The sequence below is a fragment of the Dermochelys coriacea genome, chromosome 5 (assembly GCF_009764565.3).
Source record: "Dermochelys coriacea isolate rDerCor1 chromosome 5, rDerCor1.pri.v4, whole genome shotgun sequence".
Taxonomy (NCBI): Eukaryota; Metazoa; Chordata; order Testudines; family Dermochelyidae; genus Dermochelys; species Dermochelys coriacea.
The window spans coordinates 50,126,010-50,141,395 of record NC_050072.1 but is presented as its reverse complement, the minus strand read 5'-3'; the positions used below and the strand labels follow the sequence as shown (position 1 = coordinate 50,141,395).

The 15,386-nt window shown below is 44.8% G+C and overlaps 1 long non-coding RNA gene across 1 annotated transcript; it reads right to left on the bottom strand.

The window, feature by feature from the left end:
- Nucleotides 1–1,951: 1,951 nt before the first annotated feature.
- LOC122460388 lies at nucleotides 1,952–4,280 on the bottom strand. Its single transcript, XR_006281664.1, has 3 exons — nucleotides 4,160–4,280; nucleotides 2,846–3,027; nucleotides 1,952–2,109 (listed from the first exon to the last, which is right to left on the bottom strand). It is a non-coding gene; the product is annotated as an uncharacterized LOC122460388 (long non-coding RNA).
- Nucleotides 4,281–15,386: the final 11,106 nt, after the last annotated feature.

Below are 15,386 nucleotides of genomic sequence, written 5' to 3'. Positions count from 1 at the left end.
TTCCCAGATGGGATTGTCAGCGTGAAGTTCGCCCAGCTCTTCACAAGATGAAGAGACGACCACCCAGGTTTCAGGCTCAGGCCTGGAGCTGATCTGAGCCAAGCTAGGTTGCTAGCTGTACAGCAGAGCCCCACACAGCCCTACCAAGACACAGCCCCAAACGTGTGTATGTGTAACTGACACGTCTTTAGGGAGATGGGTTCCACTGGGTGACTTATTACGCAATAACATTATAGCTGTGCAATACTTATCCATTCAGAAAAACAGTTGAAACAAGAATGCTTTCAAAGGCCAGCCTGACGTGAAAGGGTGTGTGTAATAAGAACCTTTTGTGGGGGGGGGAGGTAGACGCCTCCATCTGAGCTGACACACACCAAACAGACAGCACTTGCACTAACCTTCTCTGCCACAGATTCCTTTATATTGTCTTAAGGGGAGAGTATATTTTTTTAGGGCCTGGGAAAACAGCACCTTGAGCACATGAATGGGACACTGCCTCTTTCCCAACCCAGTAGAGGCAAAGGCAGAGGTGTTACAAGTTTGACATTTCTATTAAAATGTTATTGAAAATTAACTCAGCCTTGATGTTATCTAAAATACTAAATAAGAGACGCTTTCAGTCCAATTTCTCATTACAGGGGGATACACCAGGTATGTTTCTTATTTTTATTTTCCCCATAGTCTGTTAAATTGACTAATAAAGTCAACACAGAGTTCTCTGTGTGGCTTCAAAAAAACTCAGTAATTTTGTTAGAAAACGTTGAAATCCAACCCCAAAGTATTCAGCCCAAATATTTAGTTAAAGTAACCCTGTGGGTTAATAAACTAAACAAAGGCAAACCATGCAAAACTGCAGCAATGAAAACCAGGCTAAATAAACGAAGGAAAGTTTATAAGAACCCTTTAGCAGGAAAAAAACAGTGAAGGAAAACTGCATGAAAGTTTAATATGAAGCATGTGATAGACAGGGGCTCATTTTACAGGTACTGGGCTTTACTTCCAACATTCACCATCAACAAGGAATTTCATATTAGTTTGCACATATTTCGAAGCCATATCGATGCGACTTCTGTTTGAGATTCCAAAGGCAGATTACATGTGGCTTTAAAAAAAAAAAAAGTGTTACTCTTGTTTAGTTTCATCTCCAAAACTCATTACACTATTCATTTCAGTGTCTGACTGATTTACCTATTTCAGGTTTAGTAATGTGGTTGCAAAATATTTATCTTTCGCACAATAATCTGGCTTATTTTAGTTAGAGACCGATGCTCTGCTGCAATGTTTGCTCATTTGCAAGAGCCCTTGGAAATGGAGATCTAACTAAAATATCTCATTTAAATCACTACTTTTAAAACTAGCTAATAGGAAATCAGAGACTTTTATCTAGCTGAATCAAGGTAGTCTGTTAAAGTGACATGATTAACAGAGCAAAGTTTTTGTTATTCAATATTCCTCGAAACAGGCTTCAATGCGCTGACAATTTGGTAATAATTATAATCATTATTATTCTGCAGTTTACATCAGGACAAAAGAAACTTTCACGTGCAATTGTTTCTTTGATCAAACAGAGAGCATGGGATTGGTTAAATGTTTTCCTGTGGAATAATGGGTTTCCAAAATTATTTTCTTTTGCATTATAACCCCAGGAAGAAGTCGAGGAGGAGACCACTGGAAAAACAAGCCCAAAAATAACAGGAGATTGTTTAAACTTCTCTTAGTTGCTGTTCGTTTTCAAGAAAAGCTGAATAAACAGCCTCGGCCTCTCTCGACACTGCAGAAAGCAGGTTTGTAATGAAAGGGCAAGGGAAAAGTTTTTCTTTTTCAAGCACTTAAGTTCCTCTTTTCAGAGAGTATCTGCATGCAACCCGGGGAGCATCTTATTTACCACGTAAAGGAAACAAGTCACATTTAAAATTAACCTTCACTCATGCTGGGAATATACCGACCAAATGCGGGGGCTGTTCCTTTTTTCTTCTCATTCTTTTTAAATTCCACTGCTTAGCCATCACCCCGTTGAGCTGCAAAGGAAGGGAACGGTCCATTTTGGTGACAAGCCCTGATGAAATTATTTTCTTTTAAAAGATGGACTAAGCCAGTGAGGCAACAAAGCTTTACAAGAAAGAGAGAGAGAGTTGGGTAAAATACAACACATTTATCTATCAATTGCTAGACAAGACAAAGAGGGCTTAACAACAGTTTGAAAAGAGTGGCCTGTGAATGGTTACTATTCAATTTGTATTTTATTCCCCGCTGGTCATGGAATTGAGATCAGAAGAAAAAGTGAAAACACATGGCTGAGGTCAGTAGGATCAGAGAACCACCACATACAGCAAAGGGAAGGAAAAGCAATGGGAACTTGTGTGAAGAAATGGATTATATAAACAGAGCTTACCATCGCCTGCACCCCATTATCCTATAATTTACACTGCATGGGAGCATAGAAATATATTAAACTAGTGATAGGTTTCACCGTTGCTTTACAACCTCGCCTTATGCCAATCAATTCCACTATATACTTTCAGACATGTTTAGAATTCTTGAACTAATGTGTTTATTTTAAATATCACAGGGAAATTATTACATCATCAGCAAATAATGCTGGGGAAGGTTGCCTTCCTTTTGAAGTATGCAGCAGTGAAACATGATTTTAATTACATAATCATTTTGAAACTGTAATTATACAATAAACGAAGGGGATTAAGCGGGAAGGATATAGTATATTAAAAATTGCTTAGGTCTTGAGAAAACAAACACAGACAAAAAGAAAAGCTGGTCATGGGGACTGGTTGATAAATTTGAGCAATCACATTTATTTTTTTATTTTTGTCCAGGGGCTAAAACCCACCAACTGGAGCAGTTTGCTTTCTTTTCCGAAGTAAGGAAACCCAGAAGTTTATTCCATGAGGGTTCAACACAAATCTGTTGACGTTTTCCAAAGTCGAACTCCACAAATGTGAGTGGAGGGTAGAATCAAGGCAGCAACTGGCTTATTACGGCCTTAGCAGTGTATGTTTACTGTTATGTTACCTAAAAACAAGTGCACGTTAGGAAAGATTCCGTGTCAGGGCGACCTGGGAATTCAGAGAATGAAGCCAAATGAAATCGAACGGCTCAGCCTTTCAGAACAGTTTTTTCCTTCTTTGCAGAAGGAAGCAGGTCCCTCCATCCATCCTACTCACCTCAAATCATCCGCAATCAACAGCGGATCACCTCATTCCAATATGCAGGCTCCTTTTATGTATGTATTTTTGCCCTAAGAATTTTATCTTTGTGGGTTCGAGATCGCTTTTAACAGGACGGGCTAGATACTCCTCGATACCCCCAAACTTTTCTTTATTTAAAGTTTAGAATAACATTCGCCCCCTAAATGTGTGTCACTTCTTCCCGGCCTCCCATTAATCACATTAACTAGTTTCCAACAGAACCCAGCTAAAACAGATAGGGTTAAAACAATATAAATGCTAAAGAAATAGCCAGGTCATGAACAGGGAGCTATATCCGTAGCCATAATTCATCTTCTTCATCTCAAAAGATTGAGGCAGACCGAAATCGGTTTCCAAAAGGTGAATTAGTAGCTCTTCCCTCAATTTGGAGATGAATTACATGAAGCCTAATCACTGGGGACGTGCCCTTTAGGTGACACCTATTTTCCATCTTAGCCTTTCTAATCAAACTGTCACAGAATCTGACGTCTTGGGTATCTTACATTAAAACTAATGGAAATAGCAGCCAAACAAAGGATCGCACGTCACTCAACCCAGAATCCTCTCAGAAAGCGTCCCCTTGGTCTGGGGCTGTATGAGATTCTCTCCCGCCCCCCCCCAAGAAATGCGTTGACTTTCTCTCAAGGGATTTATTTTTAACAAATGAAAAATTAAACAGGCCAATACTAATCCAAGTGAAATCCAGTGAAGCCTTTTCATAAATGTAAAGGCTAATTTGCATTCAGCAAAAGCCTATTTAGAAATGCATCTGGATCACAAAAGCCCCAGGGATTTAAAAGCAAACAAAGCCAAAACAGAACACACTGGAGAGGTTTGGAAGGGATATGAACTCTACCCTTCAGAGCATGAGCAAACCTCTGACTCCGGAGGAGGGAGGAAGAAACTTTGATTCATGGGTAAGTCTTCCCATGACTGCCTACTGGGGTTTCTGGTACCTTCCTCTCTGGAACATCTGATCCTGGCCACTGCCAGAGCCAGGACACTGGACTGGATGGACCGCTGGTCTGATGCGCTGTCGCAATTCTTATGGTCCAGTTTCCTTAGGGAGGGGAGATCCTCAGTTCTGGTTTTTAAGTCTTGGTGGCAAAACCCAGGTGTGCAGTGGGGGAGGAAGTCGAGTTGAAGAGACGGTGTCTGCTCATGGCATTAGTGCAGGCTGCCGATTTCTGGGGGGGGGGGGGGGCACCAGGTGCCCAGCAGAGCGCACTGTGCCACGGCAGCTCCTTGGAAGAGACAAACCTCGTTTTCTAAGCGCACAGAAGCTAGTTCCCGCCTGAGGGTTCGACGTTGAGATATCCCGTCTGCTTGTCAACAGCTCTTTTGAACCGCACAGAGCCGTGTGGATATCAAATGTACCCCAGCGGAGTGGAAGAGAAATTAAAACATCGACAGCAACGCTGGGCAAACAGCCCTGCGGAGCGGGGGGTTTCTCTCGCCGCTCCGCCTGGCCGGCCACGCAATCACCCGCGCCTGGGGTAGATCTGGGGCAGGGCACTGCGCCGCCCTGTGTGCCAGGGACACGGCTCCGCCCCTCCCCTGAGGAACAGCTCAATGCTAATTAATAATCCTATCGCCAGTGGTCAATTACTGGGCCAGATAACGACCCCCTCCCCCGTAATCTCGCGCAACTGGTGTCCCCACAAAGGGGCAGCTCGGGGAGGAAAACCTGATACCTACCCCTGGGCAGTGTTCACTCAGGAGAGGTTGAAAACCAGCCCCAGAATCAGAGGCGAGGGGCGTTGAATCCTGTGCTCCCCGAGCACAGTGACCAGTCAAAACACCGCCCCGAGGGTGCTAGGCAGAGGCAGGTGGGGCTCGGGGTGGCCAATGCCGCACGCCGAACCCCGCAGGGGCAGCAAGAGGCCCCGGGAGACGCACGTGCTGTGGCTCCCTGTCCGGCTCGCTAGCGCGCCTGGCTCGGACCTGGTCCCGAGCTGGCCTCCGTCTCAGCCCCGTTAGTCCCGAGACACACGGGAACGCCAGTCCTTTCCAACGGACCATCGTCGACAGGGAAACCCGCAACAGAGGGACCGCTTCCTGCCCTGTTACAAGGGTTTGATTTATCTGGGTCAGTTCGTGACTCCGGTTTCCTTATTGCAATCCAGGGAGCAAAACACAGTACAGCGCGTTCGGGGGCAACGTTCCACCCCAGCAGCGAACCCTGCACGCGTGGGTAAAGTCATGAAACGAGTGGCACTGTGTGCACTGCCGACGGTAGGTGCTTTTAACATCAGCTCCCCCACACTGCATTTCTTATCGTTTCCTTTTCTACACTCAGCTCCATTTATTCCACCGCGGGGAAACCGAAACGCAGGACAAACACAAACAAACCCTAAGTCCCGGCTATTTATCTTCATTGGGGAGGGGTGGCATGAGAGACGTGTGTAACATTCGTTCCCACCAAAACATCTGTCCTACCTGTACTCTCAATACCCGGGACTTCATCAATTTGATGTAAGCGACCCTTGTCAAAGTGACCGGTTGCGTGGGAAGTGCCTTATAAGCGATCCCCCACCAAACTCCCACGTTACAAATTGTACTCGCACTCTGGAGAGGGTGATCACAATGTGCGCTGTCAAATGATCTAATCTTAGTACGGGGCTAACAAATTAACGCCTAAGGGAAGTCAGAAAGAAAGTCATAAAGGAGTAAATATAAGCAATGCCGCAGTCGCACAAGTTAATTCCCGATTGAAGAACTGCTTCTATTATAATGTCCAAGTCTCTGTTTACATAGAAACCCATCTGAATTGCATCAAGAGACAGCGTTTACATGAGATTTCCAATTATAGGCGTTTGTGAGCCTGTATCAAGGGATTAACGTGGCTAAGTGGTGTAACGCGTTACTTTCTCAGTACATACCGAACATGAAAGTGTGTTATTATTTCAGAGTAGCTTTATTACATTAAAGTGGATGTTCAGTTGTTTAGCTTTCCTGATTTTCTCCGAAGACAAGGGTGATTGGATGCTTTCACATATTGATATACGGATCACCAGCTGGCACAGACAGTACAAAATTTGTTGACCTCCTGCCTCGCATATTCATATTGGAGACACGCTATATTTTGAATTTCTCATCAATAAATAAAGGCTCGAGGCTTCTGGGAAAGTTTGCATGGTGGTTTAAACAGCACAGAAGCCAGTGGGTGGGTCGCCCACGCTCCTTGCAAAGACCGTTCTGGGACCCTTGTGCCTGAAATTATTGCCGTGGTCACCGTATTTCCTCTCGTGCGTTGTGGCCGTGGCTAAGTCCCTCTCTCTCTTCCCCCGTCTTCCTAAGACTTTAAGATGCCCTTCAGGGAGCGTGCTTCTGGTAAACACGAAGGTCAAAGGAAATCGGGCGTTGTACCCTCCAAACCGATAAGGATTTCACCGAGCTGGGGAGCCAATCGTGCCGCAGCAGTGTTTGCCTTGGCTCAAAGAGCAGTTGCTCTCGAGTGAGTGGCGCTGCGTTTGGTAACTGAGGCAGCCAGACATAGGATTTCCCAATTCGCCTTCACCGGCAGCCTTGGTGGGAGGGGATCATGGAGAGGGCGAGGGAGTGAACGATCATGGTTAAGCCGGTCGTAATAGCGCCCCACGTGTCCAGCGCCCAGGGAGGAGGAACGTCCTCGCCTCCCTATTTCCTCCGAGTCCCGGTGCCTCGGACCTCGCCTTATCTGAGCCCGGAGCGCAGGCGAGAGCGCCTGGCGGGAGGAGAGCGGACAGGGCTCGGCTACCTTGCCAAGCCCCCCGGGCTTCGACCAGTCCCGCTGGAGCCAATCACGCCCTTGCTTGTTCCGCCGAAGGGGTTTTTAAGCTGCTCTAAACGACGATCGTGACAGAGTCGAAACTAAAGAGCTGCGGTCTGGGTTTGAATCAGGCGTGCGCAGCCCACCTTACGGCAAGAAACTCTTCGTCATGGCCAGTGCTGGCGGCTTCTCGGGGCTTCTGTCCCAGCAAACCGAGTCACGCTAAACACATCCTGCTCCATAAGCTAGTCTCCAGGTAGCTGGATCAACGCAGGCTCCTTTTTCTTTCCAGGTTTTATTGTTTCCAATACAATAGCGAACCAAGTAGTGCCCCTGGGTTTTGCAGGGTTACAAAAAGTGACACTTCTGGATCATATATTAACCGCCTCTAATGACAGGTTTCAGAGTAGCAGCCGTGTTAGTCTGTATTTGCAAAAAGAAAAGGAGTACTTGTGGCACCTTAGAGACTAACAAATTTATTAGAGCATATGCAACTGCTGCCTCAGTTACCAAACAAGTACTCCTTTTCTAACCGCCTCTAAGGCCGCGTTAAGGCAGAACTGGCTGTGGAGTAAAACGCCACTCCCGTGCGTGGCTGTGGTCTCGCAAACCCCTTTCTAGTCCAGTCCACTCACCCTCATAAAAGTAATTCACAAAAAAATAAAATAAAAGACCCTGAGGGGTCGTTGATCGTCCCAGTCCCTGACGATGCCTCTAGACGTCACATCCCGAGCCTGGAATCCTGAGAATTGATTTTATCGCCTCTTTTAATACAGCAAAATACAAAGTATTTTCCCCCTTCACGTGCCATTTTAATGGGCGATGAAGAGTGAGACTCCTGTTACACGCTACCTCCTTCGCATGATTAAGCCAGAAGAAGCCCATGGAGTTCCACAATAAGGATACTGCGCATAAAAGAATTAATACTTTGCCCTTATATAGGTTTCTTTTATCTGAGTATCTCAAAGCACCGCACAGACGTTAATTAGCGTGCACAACGCCCTGCAGAGGAGTATTTGTTTGTGTGGAAGTTAATACAAAGGGCACCCATGGAAACAGTCTCTGGGCACATATGCCGAAAAGCGAATACAAAGTACAATACCAGCAAACAAAAGGGATTCCCACCCCCCATAAGTTCTTACTCACAAGCATGCGTAGAAGAGGGGGTGAATGCCAGACCCGAGGACCCTCCACTGAAAACCTTGTCTCTACCGTTTAGATAGCTACGCCTACAGATTGTTAGTAAAAGCCCCTCATCTGATCGCAGCCTTCTTGGCAGAGTCCAGGGAGAAAGACGGTCTCGCAGATAGTCAGGATCCAAACCATAGCGTATGATGGGTCCATCGACGCTTCGGAATTGTACTCAGAAAAGACAAAAGAGGAGCGTTAGATGCTGCCTGTGTCTGACATTATCACTCTCTAAGTGAGAAAAGGAGTACCGGTGGCACCTTAGAGACTAACAAATTTATTAGAGCATAAGCTTTCGTGAGCTACAGCTCATTTCATCGGATGCATTCGATGAAGTGAGCTGTAGCTCACGAAAGCTTATGCTCTAATAAATTTGTTAGTCTCTAAGGTGCCACCGGTACTCCTTTTCTTTTTGAGAATACAGACTAACACGGCTGCTACTCTGAAACTCTCTAAGTGGGCAGCCACATTCCGTACCGGCTGTAGCTTCAAGAGTTCTCCTACATACAACGCATTGCAATGATCTAATGGAGAGGCTACAAAGACAAGGGTGACTGTGGGGAAGTCCATATACGAGGTCTCCTCAAAGGCGTGATTTTAAGCCAGTTGCAGTGCAAAAGGCTGGGTGGGCAGTCTTACTTTGGGTTAATTCAGGTTAGCTTAAAACTAGCGAGACCACAGAAGGGAAGACAGACTGTCCATTTGGGAGATGGCTTCCTGCACCCAGAGTGATTGAATCTGGCACAGCCCGGTGTGCCTTACATTCTCCTGCAGCAGTCTGGTCCTATTGTGTTGGAGTGGGGATTTACCCGGCGGGGAGGACAGGCGATGTTGAGGCTTCCTATTTCCCCTGAGGATTCTGCCAGGGAAGGGAAGCTTGAGACCATACTGCCAACTCCACAGGTACTTGCTGATGGAGGCAGACGCACGGAATCATTGCCATTCTCCATCATCCTGGCCATGCCTTTTCTCTAGGCAGCACACCCACGTTTGGCTGGCCTCCTATGGCCACTGGAAGAGGCTTGCATAGACCTGGGGGGTGAATTTAGCCATTTGATTGCAGCTAGACCTTCCCTGGTAACCAGGACAGGTGCTTGTCTGCTTTCAAGCATGAGAGGGCAGCAATGAGAACATCTTGGGAAGTGCACATCGTTGGAGAGAGCCTAATTTTCTTTAAACTCATTCACTGTTCCATTATTAAGAGGACAGAAATGGGACGAAACTCTCCCCAGGCCTGGTTAAAAGAACGGATCATCAGAGAAACATTTTATGATGCTAAGGGGCCCCCGAAGAGAATGAGAGCACACAAGTATACCCAGCTCTCAGCTTCCTTCCTTCCTTCTGTAGATCTAGAACTATGTATGGCTCAAAGTCTGCTCATGTCAGCCACATTTCATTATTTTGCAGGATTACATCTTTACAATAATAATAGTATTTATAAACTACCTCCCTTGGCAAGGTGCTCTGAGAAACACAGCATAATGGAACAAAAACACAGTTTAGAACATTGTTAAAGCAGTTCCCAGAACTTCAGATGAGAACAACAAATATGGGGGGGGGCGGAGCTAAAACGGGAGCAAGGGGATGGAGGAGGGCTCCAAGTCTGGGACCAACAGGGTTCAAGCTAGAAAAAGCAAATGAGGAAAGTGCTGTTTTTAGCTGTTTAAAAGAGTGGTGGGATAGGCTGATAAGGAGAAGTGAGTTCCATGCCCACAGCAAAGGGATGACAAGCATATGCAATTGGGGGATCCCTAAAAAAGTGTGTGATGGTTGAGCTCGATCATGATATACAAGGTCTCTTCTTTAAGGCCAAGTGCTTTTTTGCCCTCATGGAAGTGTTGGGGGCTTTATGACTGGGTGTTCTCAGTGGAGTACTCTGGGACTCCATTCCCTGCTAGTCAGAGAGCCAGAGCCACCAATAAGACCAGTCTCAACCAACTGCTTTTCTGTTCTATGACACTGGCAGACCAGATGCCAGCTCATGCCAAGGCCCCTAGGCATCACTGAACACTGACAAATGCATATCTGGAAACCAGTCTGGTTCACTTGTGTGTTAGCATTGTTAAAATAGATGTTAAGTTTATAAGAATGTGTTTAGTCTTTATGAAATGCATGTGGGTTGCTGCATGCATTAATCTCATTTATAATATCTGTAACCTATGTTATAAATTAAGATTTAAGTGTTTGCTATAAAACTGGAACACACCCAAACCAGGATAGAAGCATTACCTAGTGTGAAATACTAGTTTAACATAAAAGTTGGCATCTCCTGCCCAGCAAAAGAAGGCCAGATGAACCATTGTGGAACATCAATGGACAAAAGATTTTCTTGATTGCTCCCTCCACACCCAGGAAGAGGGGACCAGGGTATGTGCATGTCCCATCACAGTTTGAACTCTGGGGGAAGGGAATAAAAATCCCTGACCAGAAGGCTCTGTATCACTATGCTGCTTGAAATTTGGAGAGGGCAACATTTCTAAGAATGAGCAAGGGATCCCCAAGTTGCTTAGCTTGGGTTAGCCCTAAAGGACACACAGAGTTTGCACATTACAGCAGCTTCTGTTACTTTTTGGATCCTAAGACTGTAACTCTTTGTGTGTATGTTTACCTGCTTTAACCTTGTAAATAACTCTTGTTTCTTTTTCCAATTAATAAATCTTTTGTTACTTTATTACAGGTGTGATGTTGCACTCCATATGCTTTATGAAAATATGCTTGGAGTGTGAATATAATGTTACTGGAACATGCTTTATGCAAAAGGTCTCTTGTAAGGTATCATTACAAAGTTTATAATCTACTGAGTGTGTTTGTCCTATTTGTATGTATGTATCATTCTTGTATCTAAAACTAGAAATATGAAGTTAACTCTGACGTACTGTTGTAATTATGCAAAGTGTGGGCCATTAATGGTGGTTTAGAATCTTGATGGCACCCATTGACTAGGACAATTGGCTGTAGATGGTTTATTTACCTGTAAGCCTTCTTGTGGACCTAGGGCCAGCCTGTGGGCAATGAAGAATGAGGTCTTACAATGACATGTGACCATATCACCCGATACTGGAATCCATCTTAAACCTGCGGCTTTTCCATTTAGAAGGAAGAGTGGGAACCCAGAGAGAGACAAAAGATTCCCGCCCTGTGCCAAAGATATAAAAGGGTGTGGAACAGAAGAAAGGGGGCTGCAGTTATGAGAAATCCCCTAGTTACCACCTAAGCTGGAACTAAAAAGAACTGTATCGGGGAAAGGATTGGGCCCAGACATGGCTACACTTGCAGATGTAGAGCACTTTGAGTTAAACCAGCCTTTGTAGAGCGCAGTAGGGAAAGCGCTACAGTCTGTCCACACTGACAGCTTCAAGCATACTGGTGTGGCACATTTGCAGCACTTGTAGCAGTATTGGGAGCAGAGCATTATGGGCAGCTATCCCAGCATGCAAGTGGCTGCAACGTGCTTTTCAAATGGGGAGTGGGGTGGAGTGTGACAGGGTGTGTGTTGTGTGTATGTGGGGGGAGAGTGCGTTTTTGGGGGGTTGAGAGCATGTCAGCATGCTGTCTTGTAAGTTCAGACAGCAGCAGACCCCCCCCCACCTCTCTCTCTCTCTCTCTCTCACACACACACACACAGCATTTCACACTAATGGTTTCTTTCTCTCAGAGGAGATAAGCAGCCAGCTGTCAGAAACGGAGCTTTCAAAGGGCATTTCCGCATTCCTACAGCCAATTCCAAACAATGACAAGAGTGGCCATCTGACTTAAGGGGATTATGGGACGTTTCCGGAGGCTGATCAGAGTTCAGTAAAGCAACACCTTGTTCACACCGGCACCACAATGCTCCAGCGGGGGCGCAGCAAACGTTATTCCATTCGCCGAGGTGGAGTACCTGCAGGGCTGTAGCCATGGAGACAGAGTGCTCTATGTGCCTTGCCAATGTGGATGGATAGTGAACTAGTGTGGCCAGGAGCTCCTTTATTGCGCTGTAACTTGCAAGTGTAGTCAAGCCCTAAGAGTCTAGTCTGTGAAAGAAGCTTATTGGAACAACTCTGAGGGTGAGATTTACCCAGGGGTGAAAGTAAGTTAGAGGATTTATTGGTACGCTGGAGTCCTGAGCAAGGGGTGTGGCCTCAACCGGAAGAGGCGTGGCCTTAAATCCCCAGGCCCTTTAAATCACTGAGGAGCCCTGGGGGCTCCTGGCTGCCACCACTATCCAGGGGTTCTGGGCTCCGCTGTGGTAGCAGCTGCCAGAGCCCCGAGCCCTCTAAATTCCAGCACATCCAGTGACAGACCCGAGGGGGTCTCTGTGACCGAACCCATCACAACAGGATTGACTACAAGCATTGTCTTTGATCTAAGGTACAATTGATTTGGGGTAAGTGATGATCCTTTGGGACTGGGAGTAACCTGAATATTGTATCAGGGGAAAGAACGTCAGACGTCAAGAATTATAACATTCAAAAATCAGTCGGAGAACATTTCAATCTCTTTGGTCACTCGATTACAGACCTAAAACTGGCAATTCTTCAACAAAAACTTCACAAACAGACTCCAACCAGAGACTGCTGAATTGGAATTAATTTGCAAACTGGATTCAATTAACTTAGGCTTGAATAAAGACTGGGAGTGGGTCATTACACAAAGTAAAACTATTTCCCCATGTTTATTCCCTCTTTCCCCCACCCCCCCGCTGCTGTTCCTCAGATGTTCTTGTCAACTGCTGGAAATGGCCCACTTTTATCACTACAAAAGGTTCTCCCCCCCCCACACACACTCTCTTGCTGGTAATAGCTCACCTTACCTGATCACTCTCGTTACAGTGTGTATGGTAACGAACATTGTTTCATGTTCTCTGTATATAAATCTCCCCACTGTATTTTCCACTGAATGCTTCTGATGAAGTGAGCTGTAGCTCATGAAAGCTTATGCTCAAATAAATTTGTTAGTCTCCAAGTTGCCACAAGTCCTCCTTTCTTTTTGCTGATACAGACTAACACGGCTGCTACTCTGAAACCTGAATATTGTTGTGATTTTTTATGTAAGGGACCATCTCTCACAAAGGAAGGCTTGCCTGGGTGGCAAGATAGATGGGAATGCCCAAGGGGATTGTCCATGACTCCATATTAAGGCTGTTTAGTGCTTGAGGAGTTCACACTGGATACTTTGTGTGTTCTATAAATAGATTTCACCAACCATCAGCTAGTTTGTGGCAGTCTACACTGAGGTTGGCACCCATATCTGTGAGCCACTCCCGGAAGCTTTATATGCTCCCTCCCACAAATCTCATTGTGCTTTCTTCCATGACATCCCTTATGAATGGACCATGCCCCATGTCCCCCACACTGCCAAATCCTTATCACTACTATTCCTTCCTGTAACCTACTGCCATCACAAAGCCCACAAAGAGTTAGAGAAGGAGGGACAATCGAGGAAAGAGCACTACTTCTTTATATAATTACAAAATATAACAAAACAAATGCATTTACATATAGAAAAGATTGTCTGTGTTTGTCTCCCTCTTCCCCACCTTACATATGTTGCTCATCTACTTAGACTGGAAGCTCCATGGGGACCATGTTTATCTGTATTTTTGGACAGTGCTTAGCACAGAAGTTCCCAATGTGGCCCGTGGCCCACAGAGCACTTGCTGGATGTCTGTGGAGAGCTGACAGAAACATAGTGCTGGCTGTCCTCCTTTCCGGCTGATAATCACATTAACAGAAGCTAAAATAAGTTAGCTAGTTTCCTAATAATTACTTCCCAAGTTAGAGATTGTGTTGGTTTTACATAACAGCCTACTGGGAACTACAGCAATCAGAAGATTACATTGAAAGAATATTGAGGTTGCAAAGTCAAGCAGTCAAAAGTTAGGCAAAGCCACACTTAAGATAGTCTGTACAACCCTAATTTGGCCCCCCGTGCATAAGAATTGAGATATGTCTCTTCAATGAGATCACACTTTTTTTCCTCCCAACAGGATCTCTGCCCCATTCAGTGCACAGGGTGGGAATGACTAAGGCTTGTGTAGTGAATGAGGCTGTTGTCTGTAGAACCCCTGGGAAGTGTGTAGTGAACAAAGCAGGGGACAGCAAGAAGAGAATGGATCATCTCAAGGTTAAGGCAGTTGATACTTTTGTCAATTTTGCCCTTAATCACTCTGTGCCTCAGTTCCTGCATCTGTAAAATGGGATAAAGCCATCTATTCTCACCAGGGAGTTAAGATAAATTCAGTGCTAGTGAAGAATTTGGATACTACCATGAGCGCACCATAGAAACACCCAGGAGGCAATTAATACTCTGAAATCTATGGAGGGTTTGGATGGTATGCATTAAATAAGGCCTGGAGCTACACTTTGGATGAGGATAAAAAGCAATATTGAACAACTATCAGTTCACAGAATGAGGCAGAGTTTTGTGGAAGAAAAACAGTACATAATTAAAGACTATCAAAGCATATGCACAAGGTGATTGAATAAAGGTCGCATAGGCAGCATTAATTCTGGCATTACTAACCACGGAGTGCTTATCTTTGCAACCTTAACATTCCTTTAATTAGGGCTATTGATTAATTGCAGTTAACTCACACAATTAACCCAAAAAAGTTATGATTAATTGCAGTTTTAACACACTGTTAAACAATAGAATACCAATTGAAATTTATTAAATATTTTAGATGTTTTTCTACATTTTTCAAATATATTGATTTCAATTACAACATAATACAAAATGTACAGTGCTCACATTTTTATTACAAATATTTGCACTATAAAAATGATAATAGTATTTTCCAATTCACTTCATACAAGTACTGTAGTGCACTCTCTTTATCGTGAAAGCGCAACTTACAAAAGTAGATTTTTTGTTGCATAACTGCACTCTAAACAATGTAAAACTTTAGAGCCTACAAGTCCACTCAGTCCTATTTCTTGTGCAGCCAATCGCTAAGAGAAACAGGTTTGTTTACATTTGCAGGAGATAATGCTGCCTGCTTCTTATTTACAATGTCACCTGAAAGTGAGAACAGATGTTCACAAGGTATTTACGTGCCGGATATGCTAACCATTTGTATGCCCCTTCATGTTGTGGCCACCATTCCAGAGGATATGCTTCATGTTGATGATGCTTGTTAAAAATATAATGTGTTAATTAAATTTGTGACTGAACTCCTTGGGGGGGGGGACAGTTGTAGGTCTCCTGCTCTGCCGATAAAACACATTCTGCCATATATTTCATGTTATGGCAGTTTCTGATGA